The following is a 12746-nucleotide window of genomic DNA, read 5'->3' on the forward strand; positions in this document are numbered from 1 at the left end:
TGTCCAATAAGAATGACATGTGAGCCAAATAGGCAATTTAAATTTCCAATAGGCACATTACAAAAAGCAAAAAGTAACAGGTGAAATTAGTTTTAATAATACATTTTATGTAGCCAAAAATATTCAGAATATCGTTTTAACTGTAAATATTATTAATGAGATGATTTGCATTTTTATATGGGATTCAGGTGTGTAGTTTACACTTACAGCACATCTCAATTGAGTCTGGTCACATTTCAAGAGCTCAGTAGCCATCTGTGGCTGGTGGCCACTGTATCAGGCAGTACAGATCTGGAGCAGGTTTTCTTAACCTTGGCACGACTGACACGTTGTACAGGAACATACATGGTTGTGGGAGACTGCAATAGTTCATGACAGGTTGTTCAGCAGATATCCTTTGCCTCTACCCACTAGATTACAGTAGTGCCTTCTCAGTTGTGACAATAAAAACTATCTCCAGACATTGCTGAATGTCCTTTCAAGGGCAAAAGTGTCGCGGTTGAAAACCACTGATCTAGAATATGCATTCTAAAGCTAGGTCAATGAATTCCCTGGAACTGAACAGGATAGTCAGTACCTATGTGCCTACATTTGGGTGAGGGGTAGGGGGTGAAGGGAGGAAGGAGAGTTTCTTTCTTTCTATAGCTTCCCAAAGGTGTGCCTGACCCAAAATAAATTTAAAAAATCACTGATCCTAGTGGGAAGAGATGTTAAATTATGCAATTAGGCGCATACCACCAATGAATTCACAGCGCAAATCCAAACTTTTGCCTGTGCCCTTTTAAAGTGAAATCAATTCCCATGATGCACTTAACACTTCAGTCTTCTTAAACTATCCTGTTATTTTGCCATCTTGATCCTTTAGCGTTGGGATACTGATTTTGAACAATTCATTTCGAGTATTACTTAGCAAGAAAATCCATGAAGGAGCAGATTCTGGTCAAAATATTACAGCAATGGAGAGGGATTATATGTACCATTTTAGCAACAGAGAATCATTATTGAAACTTCAAGTTAGCAAAATGGGCAGGACATGAGATTGAGAGTTAAATTTACATGCTCTAAACAGCTATGTGACTTTAGGCCGAGGGGGACTTGCCTGCATGCTTTCTCAGATTGTACAGAGATAAAAGGAGAGGGTATTAAGGTTATTGTCTCCCCCTGGAGGGGAGGTGGGTGGGGGATGGGGTAACTGGGTGATGGGCATTAAGGAGGGCACTGGACGGAATGGGTATTAGGTGTTATCTGCAACTGATGAATCACTAAATTCTACCTCTGAAACTGATAATAGGCTGTAGGTTAATTAAATTCAATTTAAATAAAAAATTTTAAAAAGGTTATTGCCTCCTTAAGAGAGTAGCTCTGATTTATACTCAAAACTCTGCTTGACGGCTTTATATCTCTCTGCAACCACAGACTAGGGGTGGGGGTGGGTTTCACTATGATGACAAGGGTTATGAGGGAAAAGTATAATTAGCTTCTGTTTCCTCTAGATGCTATAAAATACTGGAAAGAGTTGATAAAATTATTAGAATATGAACTATCTCTGGTGGATGTGGGCATCCAAACAGGAGATCCTCAACCATCGTCTTCCATTCAGAGGTGATTATTCTCTCTGTAATGTACACCTCTTCCCCAAGTCTGTGGTTCGGGGGGGGGGTCACATATTTTTCATGCAGTTAAAATTCATATGCTTCGCATCTGAACTGAGGATTTTGTGGGTGCTGAGAGACTGTCTAACTCCCTCCCCTACTTGAAATACTTTCCTCAATTCTGACTTGCTTTTATGCCTGAACTTACTTCCATGTTTATTTGCATAGCAAATAACTCTCTCAGAGAGGCTGAGTGGTCATTTGGTCCATGTGTCACAATCGGGGCTGAGACTTGTGATGTTATATAATTTTAGACTTTTGATGCTATCATATTATCCTTCAATGAGTTTATACTTGTTAGAGAGATGTATTGACAAGACTTACAGAGCAAGGTGTTCTTCATACATCTTTACATTTATGAGTATATACTAGATCTCTTTTTGTAGTTTGCTTGGAGTCAAATTTTTTGAAGTATCACCTGTAATCAGCTTACAAATAATACGCTTATATTGCATTTGTGTTAAAATTATTAACAGGAAAATAGATTCCAATTTTGGAAACATTAACTTATGCCACAAATCTGCTAAATCTCTCTAGGCGTTTCCTTATGTTTTAATATACCAAGATACTCAAGAGTATAGGTGCCTTAGGCCTCTCTTGATGTCTGAGAGGCTTTTCCACTTGATCAGACCCAGTGGGAAGTGAAGACACGGATACTTGCTGAAAAGGAAGACTCTGGAGGAGGGTGGAAGAAGCCTACAGGAGATCAGTAAGAAAACAGACAGGACCTAGGGACATTCTGAGGAAGTCGAGGCAAAGACATTAAAATAAAACAGGAAATGAATGACATAGAGCTTGGTGAGGAGACCCAAGTTAGATATTTGTCCTGTGAACACGCGCTAGACATTTGTCCCGTGAATGCGTGGTCATCAGCTTCCTCTTGAAACACGCACTTCAGCAGGTAGGATTGTTGACACCTCCAGAAAGAAGCAAATGGTCTGTATCCCCATGTGAGGACCTGCTCCTTCCGGGAAGGGTGACTCCTTCAAGGGGGTGTCATAGAGGAATATGAAAAAGGGAAGCATTCAGCCTGGGGATTCTAAAATGCCTTCCCAATCTCTTCCTGCTAAGTCAATTGAAATCGAAATTGAGCACCTGTGTCTCTCAGCCTTTTGCAAGCATGTGAAACAACTTCATATTAAAGGCAAGCCAACCACCTCCTTTGCTGGCATCTCAGGACTGTTCAACGTAAAATGAAGTCCAGTCTAAAGGCTTTTTGCTTTGATTCGTAACTATGAGGCTGTCAAAAGATTTGGGCTCATTTGTTCTAAGTGCTTGAGACTTGGCAATACATAATAAAATTAAAAAAAAAAAAAAAGAAGAAGACGCTTTGAATTTTACTTAACTAAAAACACCCTCAAGTTTTGCCACTGGAGGGCATCAGTCGACAATATTACTCTCCCACCATTTCCTTGTCTTGTTTTTTTCGTCTCTAACTTGAGCAAGAACTCTAAATAAAAGTCCTGTTTCACAGATTAAACTGGAGCCGCTTTATCTTTCCATAATTCAGAATTTCAAAGAGCAATTTCTTAGAATAATTGGAAATCACGACATTTCATACTCATTTCTGGAATCAATATTTTTAGCCCAGTTCACATTAACCTAGGAAGGTTGCTCTCAGAAGAAATGACGGGGAAATATTTACTTACAGTCAGTCAGCACTTATTGTTTATCATATGGCTAGCTCTGCATGATCTAACCACTGAAAATGTTCAGATTATTAACATTAAAGAAAGGCCAAATCTGATATAAATATATAAGTTCACTTGAAAAGTGTTATTTTCGTTTCAGAAATACTTTGGGAGTATTTAGCTCTTGAACTCCATATTTGAATAGATCTCTCTCTCCACCCCCCGCCGAATTTTAGCACCTTAGCTGTATCATTCATGTGCAGTAATATTCTTACAGGAATAATCAATAATTAATACTCTGTCTCTACAGTGGATCCCATGGTTTTCTCTTACCACCAGATGCTACTGAGGCTAAAGGGTGTAAACCAAGGAGAAGGACTTTTGTGGGGAAAGCTGTCTTTCAGAAACTTACTTCAAACCAGAAGAATCTGTTCTCTTGAGACTGTCTCCTGAAGAGAAGGTAGGCTGAACAACTGACTTTTGAAGGCAAGTTATAAATATTTGGTTTTTTTCCTTATTTTATTTTGCACCCCACCCCATTTACTCAGACACATTTCTCTTTGCTCTGCTTATTATTTCTGCTTACCAGTCTTTTAGCTATTGTTAATTGGCACTACTCACCCCCCGCTACACTTTTATAAAACTTGGACAGACTAAAATTGCACACTGGGATCGTTTTAGTCTTATGAATTTGCCAAAATTTGGGTATTAACCAGCAAAGGTGGCTGAAGACAGGGATTTGGGTATTATTGGCAGAGGCTGTTTGCAAAACTTCTGTTAATAGCATTGGCTCTTTTATAACTCAGTTTCCTCTTACGTGAGAAATTTCTCTGGCTCTACACTCAAGAACTTTGTCTTCAAAGGAAAAAAACATTCTGTCATCTCTCAAATACCTCACAGGGATTTTTTTTTTTAAAGATTTTATTTATTTATTTGACAGAGAGAGACACAGCGAGAGAGGGAACACAAGCAGGGGGAGTGAGAGAGGGAGAAGCAGGCTTCCCACCGAGCAGGGAGCCCGATGTGGGGCCTGATCCCAGGACCCTGGAATCATGACCTGAGCCGAAGGCAGACGCCTAACGACTGAGCCACCCAGGCGCCCCCTCACAGGGATGTTTTGACATTAAATGAATTATGTTAAATAATCAATCCTAGCATAGTGCCAGGCACAGAGATGCTCAATCAATAGGAGTATCTTCTCTACCTTCCTACTTCTGTTTCCTTTTGCTCTTAGAGCCTAGAGCCAGATTTTATATCAGTCAGAGCAACTGTGTTGACCAGTTTGGTAACTTATTTGCTTTCCTCAGGCTTGCTATTTTACTATATATTTCTTTATCAGTGCATTTTTTTTAAAGACATGAGCCTAAATTAAAAAAAAATATCATCTAAATGATTTGGGACAGAAATGAGTATCTGAAGGCGTATAGGTAGTTCCTCCTGGGAAGTTATATTCCTGGATAACCTCCAACATTAGAGATGTTTAAAATCAGAGATTGGGTTACCCCTTATTAATATTCTTTTAGGGGGGTCTATGTTTTTAAGCTAGGGTAGGGACAGCATGTTGTGCTCGAAAACATAGAAGTTCGTAGTAGCACGGACCTGAGTTCAAATACTTGCTCTGGCATTTACAAGTTAGGTAAACTTGGGTAGGAGAGAATTAAGAATTTTCTCTCAGTTATAAAGTGGGGATAAATAATTCTTAACCAGTGGTATTGGTATGATGATTGAATAAGATAATGAAAATAAATGTGTTCAATATCATTATATGTTGCTGTTGTTACTCAACAAGATGGTTTCCTAAGGCCCCTTCTGATCTGAAGGTTTTATAACTTAGATTGCATGAGATAATAGGTTTCTGCCTGTGATGACTTACATGGTTCCTCTGCTTCCCCAACCACTCATCTCCCTGGCCATCTACACACTCCACACTCTCTTCCACCAGTACTCTAGTTCACACCATTCCTGTGCATTGGAATCTACTCCACCATTTACCCACCTCCTACCTGTCCTTCGTCCAACTCATAGCATGTTTCTACGAAGTATCCTTGGAACAGAGCAAGAGGACCTGATCTCCCCCTCCTCCAAATACTTATCATTCTTAACTATTTCCTTCTCAGATTCCTTGGTTCCCTAGAAGCCAGCTTGGTTATTTCACCGGCTGTCGTACATGACTCCAGTGAAGCACTTATCACAAGACTGACCTCCTTAAAGATAAATAGAGTTTTTGTGTATCAAAAGTCCAACTTGGTGCTTAGCACCGAGTAGCCACTCAATAAATACTGCTCAAATGAGTTAGGGAACCACTTATTTGGTATTGGTACTATATTTTTGTATATTGTATGTCCTGATAAGGACTTAAAAGTTATTTGAAGTCAAGAACCTACACAGAACATTGTTGTTAAAAAACAAATCTGGGGAAGAGAAAGAAAGTAGACATTACGTGCTTGCATGTGGACGAATACACTACCACTTCTGAAGTCGATTTGTTAAAAGAATTGATCTTGAATCTGATCAAGGCTTTAGATCCAACCACAATTTATAGAAAATGCAAAGAATAGAGGAACATGTTAATGACACCATGAGGTTGCATTCCGTGAAATCCAGATTGTGAGGTGTTCTACTGTAGTAATCCGCAAACTATAGCCTGTCTCTTGCCTGTTTTTGTATGCCCTCAAGCTTAGGATGATTTTACATTTTCTAAAGCTAAAAAAAATAATTAAACAAAGAAGAAAATGTGACACAGATGCCTCTAGGGGACTATTGACCCAGTTTTTTCCAAAAATAAATCGCAAAAAGAAAACCAAGAGAGATTAACAGACTGAAGTCATAGATGAACTCACAATGAATTGATTTCTGATTTAAACAAACTATAAAACAGCAAAAGAAACATTCATAGCAATTATGATACAATTGATATTTAATGATTTAATGATATTAATGATTTAATGATATTTTATTGACAATATTTTAAGGTGTGATAATTTTTTTTAAAAACATTCTTATCTTTTTGATATACATCCTGAAATATTTATGGATGATGCTGTGTGGGGACCTGCGATATAGTAACAAGTGGGGAGGAAGTGAGTGGAATTGTGGATATAGCGAGATTGTCCATGAGTTGGTAATTGCTGTAACTGGATGACTGATTCATGAGGGTTATTATACTCTTCTACTTTTAAATATATTTGAAATTTTTTATAGTAAAAAGTTAAAAAAAAAACAAATTTGGATTTCTATCAGGGGCTGATTCCAGTCAAAAGAACTCTCTCAAAGTGCTTAGATTTTTTTAATTTTTCTGATTGCAGTTTCCTTATCTGTAAAATGGAAATTAAAATGATGCCTACTCCATAGGGTTATGGTGATGAGTATATGAGCTACTGCATACACCGAGCTTAATGACTGCCTTACATATAACGGAGCATTCAGTCATTGCAGGAGAGCGTTATCGCTACTGCTGTTGTTATTTTCTCATTATGTGCCGATACTGGTGGGCTTTTGTTGTTGAGATGGTCGAGGACAGCATGACAATGGACGACTGTATTGGATATAGGGAATGATGGTCACAGAGAAGAGCAGCAGCAGAGGAGGATGGCGGGGACTGCAGAGTCCCCAGTAACCTGTATGTTGCAATGGCTACTCTGGACCGAGTTGTGTTAGACCTTGGAATTAGTGTGATGTGGGACAGGCTGTGTGGCTGGGCCCTGAGCTTTTCACGTGGGACTATGATCTTAGAGCTTGAAGGTCCGGGAGTGAGCAGTACAATCCAACACTTATTCCCAAACTTCAAGCCATTTCTGAAACTCTGCTTTACAGTAATTTTCTGTCACTGATGAGAGGTGTTTTACCAGAATAAACGCTGCCTAATACAGGCTTAAGAGGGGAAAAACAACTTTAAAAGTATTGATTTATTAAATCCTCATTGAATATCACCGTGTCATGGAGGCAATACACCACAGTGATTTATGGCAACCCGATCCATAATACTGATCTTTGAAGAGATAAAGAGCTTGACCCGGAATGAAAATCCACACATTGCTGCTTTCATTGAAAAAAAACCTCAAAAAACAAAAAACCATTCAAAGTAAACAGTATGCTTAGTGAAAGGGTTAATTAGCATTCTGGCACAAGTTTTGTATGTTTGCAGTCTGGTAACTAGTGCACGCTTCCCATTTCAGAGTCACATTCATTTAGGGTAGTGGTACTTATGGGGGGGAGTTTTGCCTCCAGGGGTCACTTGGCAATTTCCGGAGACATTTTTGGTTGTCATACCTGAATGGGAGGGCTGCTCCTGGCATTTCGTGCGTAGAAACCAGGGATTCTACTAAATATCCTTCAGTGTACAGAACAGCCCCAACAACATAGCATTATCTGGACCAAAAATGACAAAAGTGCCATGGCTGAGAAACTCTTTTAAGAGCATGACTTCAGAATCAGACAGAGGTGGGAATCAAACTCCTGTTTTGCCACTTACTCTAAGTGTGACACAGGATTTTGTCTCTAAGCACCTGTTTCTTCTACAAAGCATTGAGTTGGCAGTGCTGTTGTGCACATGAAGTGAGCAAATGCAGATAGACTCTTTACCACAGACCCAGAGAAAAATCAAATGCTCTTGTAGAACAGCTATTATTATTAAACTTTTTGGATACAGCTGTTAACACTGGTGACCCGTGAATTATCCAAGGATTCACTAAATTAAGAGCTGAGATACCATTTTTGTTTTGTTTTGTTTTCTTTCTCCCTCTCTCCCTTCCCCCCTTCCTTCTTTCCTTTCTTTTTTGGATAACAAATTGCAGTAAGTTCTTTGCAATCTTTTAGGTTCCTCAACCTATATAATGTAAATGCATTTCATTTCTTGTTGAAGATGAATGCAAAACAAAATAAAACAAAACCCTGTGTTTGATTCCTTAAAAGATAAACTTTATTGTCAGAAAGAGCCACTCCAGAGCCAGAGCTGGGAAATTCATTTGAAATTCCTCTTTTGTCCCTTAGGATGAAGTATGATGCATGCCCAGGAGCTTAATGGTTTACAAGTTGGGACTCCCACTGTGTCTTTTTTTGCTGGTGATTTTATGATTCTCCTACACACAACATGATGGATTCTTGAGTATCCAGAGCTTTGAATCTGTACTTTTTTTTTTCTTTTCCAGCTTGAATGAAACCCTTCAGGCAGAGCTGTGAAGATGTGGTTCTTAAATAAAATATTTTTCTACTGTGCTAATAATTCACACATTCTCCACATTTTTCTTCTATACTCAGGGTCAGCGGGATACAACCAGTTTTCTTAATTCTATCTGACCTGTTTTTCTCTGGCTTCCAACAGCTTTTTATGAAAACACAGCATGGCATATTCCAGGTGTTGGGATGTGGGGAGGGGGGGCAGGATTATGGAGGGGAGGGGACACTTTCTTATTCTTTTCCCATTACCCCATTAACAATGGCCTTTTAATGATTTGAAAACTCTTTGTAAGGGACCTAATATGAAATATTGCATTGCACATCCACATAGGAGACATTCAAACAATAGAAGCAATAACACACTTTCATCCTGCTTCTAAATTTTAATGAAATGTACTTTACCCAGAGCCAGTGTATTTTTTTTTCCCCCACCAGAGAAGCCATTTGCTTGCTGGACTGCTAAGTCTCTACAGAGTTGACATTCTTCTTTTAAACAACTGGATATTTGGATTTCTGGGTCAGGCAGAAAGACTGCAGTGTCAGAAGTAAAAATAGTACAAACTTCGAGTGTGAGTATGTGATTTCACTTATGTACATACGCCACCACGGTCTACTGGTACCACTTGGGCAGTCAGGTCGGCAACAACAGTGATGCCTATTTAAACCTTCTGCTTTCCATAAGATCTTTGGACAATATGATGTAGCCCGCCTAATATTATGCATGAAAGCACAAAAATTGTATCTGAATAAATGAGTAACTAAACAGTGCAAAGTTGGCATATTTTTTAAAAATGTACTTTGGAGACTCCAGTCATACAAGACTCTCCAAACATGATCTAATGCCTATTTTTCTTAGCATATATGTTGTCTCTTAAAAATATGACATTAAAACCACAGGAAGTTGGAAGAATTGGGTACTCCTCCTTCTATATTCTGATCTACTATGGTTAAGTGATTTCATTTAGTTTTTATGGCCAATGCTTCTGAGTCTTTTGTAGGGAGGACCCTGCGCCATGCCTTCTTATGTTTCTTCCTGGTTCCCTCAAACAAGAAATACTTCTTTCTCTTCCTTGTTCCTGTCTTGTTTTGTTGGTGAGTCTGGATGAAGGTCACTGCTCATGTCTTGACTGGAGTTTGATTCATTCTGTCTCAAGACGTCCCCAGTGTTGTATACTCTCATCTCCACTCTGGTCACTGTGTTGGATCCTCACCAGGCAAAGGGTCACCCCCACTTTCAGCTGCCATGTCTGTGACTGGTTGGGCCAGGCTATTCCAGAGGCCTATTGTAGGAATGCACATTTTGGCCTTGAATCCAAGTTACCTTTTCCAGTCCCGTTTTATCATTCATAAAAATAATCACATGAACTCCATTTCTGGGTCAGTTTCCCAATTGAGTCAGAATTTGGAAGGGAGTAGTGACGAGTGGTTAGGTTTCTTAACATCAAAATATCTTTTTAAAGATCTTAGTACAGTTTATCTCTTGGGCCATAGATGGCCAAGTCTTGTCATACAGTTAAAAATGAAGGAATACTTGTCATTCATCATCATTCATTATAATTATCTATAAGGTCTTACGAAGGCCTGGGCAATATGTCAAATTACTGAGGATAACATATATGAGTCGTGGATCAAGCCATCAAAAAGCTTCAATCTCCTAAGGGATTTAAAATATATAGGTCAATAAAAAGAATGCAAGATTTTAAAAAGAGTAAGTCAAGAGAGGCATACATAAAATGCCATGGGGACATCAAAAAATGGGCCCTAACTTCCATCTGGGAAGGGCAAGAAGGAAGTTATTTATTTATTTGTTTATTTATTTATTTATTTATTTATTTAAAGATTTCTTTCTTTACTTGAGAGAAAAAGAGAGAGGGAGCATGCACAAGAAGGGGGAATGGCAGAGGGAGAGGCAGAGGGAGGGTGACAGTCTCAAGCAGACTCCCTGCTGAGCATGGAGCCTGATGTGGGGCTTGATCTTAGGACCCAAGGTCATAGCCTGAGCCAAAATCAAGAGTCTGATGCTTAACCAACTGAGCCACCCAAGCACCCCTTTTTTAAAAAATATTTATTTATTTTAGAGAGAGAGAAGGGGGAGCAAGAAGTATTTTAGAGAGAGATAGGATTTATTTATGTTGGACTCTGAATGATGGGTAAAATTTAGAAGTGCAGAGAAAGGAATGATTTAAAAGGAAAAAAGGGCTTTCTGGGTAGAGGGAACAGTGAGCATGCATGTGTGAAAGAAAAACATAGCTTATTAGGGGAATATTCATCTAGTGTAACTTGAGGAGATGTAGTGGGAAAGGTCAACAAAGCATGGAGCAGGAGGTATAAGCGGATAAGCAGCTCTATTCCAGGATGCAGAGTAGGGGGGTGGAATTGTTCTGGAAGCTAGAGAACAGAAATGAGATTCCTTCAGTGTCTGGTCTTTTGGCAAGTTCCAATTATGCGTATCAGTGCCATTTCTCACTAAAGAGAAAACTCCCAGGATTTTACTAATTTGTCCATTAAAAATTTTGCAGCACCTCATCAAAAAAATAACTCAATGGTGGGAAGGAAGTTTAGATAATTTTCTGGGCACACAGAATTTCCCCTTGACTCTGGTTATCAAGCCCTAATACTAAGAATAGTGTGGGTTTTGCTGCAGTAATACCAACTCCCAAATCTCAGTGGCTTAGGAAAACAAAGGTTTACTTCTTACTCACACCTGATGTCCACTGAAGGTGAACAGAGAGGTTCTGCTCAGCAGGAGAATCTCGGAGAAGTGAGTATTGGCAATCAAGTGTTTCCATGTAGAAGTAAGAGGTTTTCTTGGCTCACATTTCACTGGCCAAAGAAAACTTCTGGATGTGCTTAACTTGAAGAAGGCAGGAAAATGCAATCCCTTCCTGAGCTGAAGCAATGGAGAATGGCTCCAGTGTCTGCCACAGTCTCTTGGTGTGGTTACCACAAGGTTACATCCTCATTGTAGTACTATTATCCATAACCCCCTAAAATATTCCCCAAGATTAGTTTGCTTATTGAGTGTTTAATCTGTGCTTGGTACTGTGCTGGCCTTTGTATGTGAATTTTCTCATTGAATTCCTACAGAAAGTCTCTGATGTTGGTTTTCGCATCTTACTGGCTCTGCCATTCCTGGCATTTGTGTTCTTCCTCCCAGGAGGCAAAAGGCTGCCTCTGCATGGTTGGGCATGAGATGCTGTTTCAGGAGATTCTGAAAGGTTCCTGGATGAGCCGGGGAGGATGGACACTGGAGCTCCAGCTGCTGTTACTGCTGCCACCACGGCCACCATCTGCAGACTCATGAGTCCTCATGTTTACTGAACACTCTCCACGTGCCAGACAGGGTGCTCTGCACATGTGAGGCAGGGACTGTTATTTTGCCTATTTTCTAAATGAGACACTGAGGTTCAGGGAGATTGCATTTTGACCCAAGGTCACACAGCTAGTGAGTGGCAGAGGTGGGGATTCAACCTAAGTCCAGCTTACACCAGAACTGGTATTCCTAATGACCATGCTACACTACTAGAGGGGCTAGGTGGGAAGAAAACACAGATGGGAATTTGGGTTATAATCATGAGGCTTAGGAAATAAATGTGGAAAACCCTAGAGAAATGAATGCCAATCTAGAATATGAGAATTGAGCATGGGAAAAAGAGAGATTTAAAATGTTTCGTAGGCATGAAATTTGAAACACTAGGAAATTACTAGAGTGTAAGAGAAAGAGAGGACATGAAAATGAGAGTGGGTGTGACACATATAAGCTGGAGAAAAAAACGAAAGGGAGATCTGACTTGTGTGTACAGGTGGGGAGATGCCTTCAGTGGTTGAGTTTATCGAACTCTGAACACAAATGGGGTATTTGCGTAAAAATAGCCATTCATTCAGGATGTGAAAAGCACAGGTCTATGGCAGGTATTCTACATATATAATACATAAAATCAGTTTCATCTACGTTTAGAAATGCATGGATCTAAAAGATACAGATTTTGGGCTTCATTGATTTGTTCATTAAAATATGTATTTAGCACCTTCCAAAGCATGTGATAGGTAAAGTAGAGGGGGTAGAAGAATTCAGAAAAATAAACATGATCGTCAGAGGAACAGTAAAAGAGAAGGTAAAAAGACCAGATCTGAGGGCATGCCGATATTAAGGGGTATAGAAGGGAGGAAGAGGAATTTGAAAAGGAGCGGTTGTCAAGGAGGGAAGGAACTAGAACAACACAAAGTCCCAAAATTTGATGCACGAGAAAGATTTTAGGAAGAAGATCACGAGTGCTCGGTAGGGCCA

This window comes from Callorhinus ursinus, unplaced genomic scaffold (assembly GCF_003265705.2).
Source record: "Callorhinus ursinus isolate GAN/ISIS: 27379988/994484 unplaced genomic scaffold, GSC_fseal_2.0 scaffold15, whole genome shotgun sequence".
In the NCBI taxonomy this organism is placed as follows: domain Eukaryota; kingdom Metazoa; phylum Chordata; class Mammalia; order Carnivora; family Otariidae; genus Callorhinus; species Callorhinus ursinus.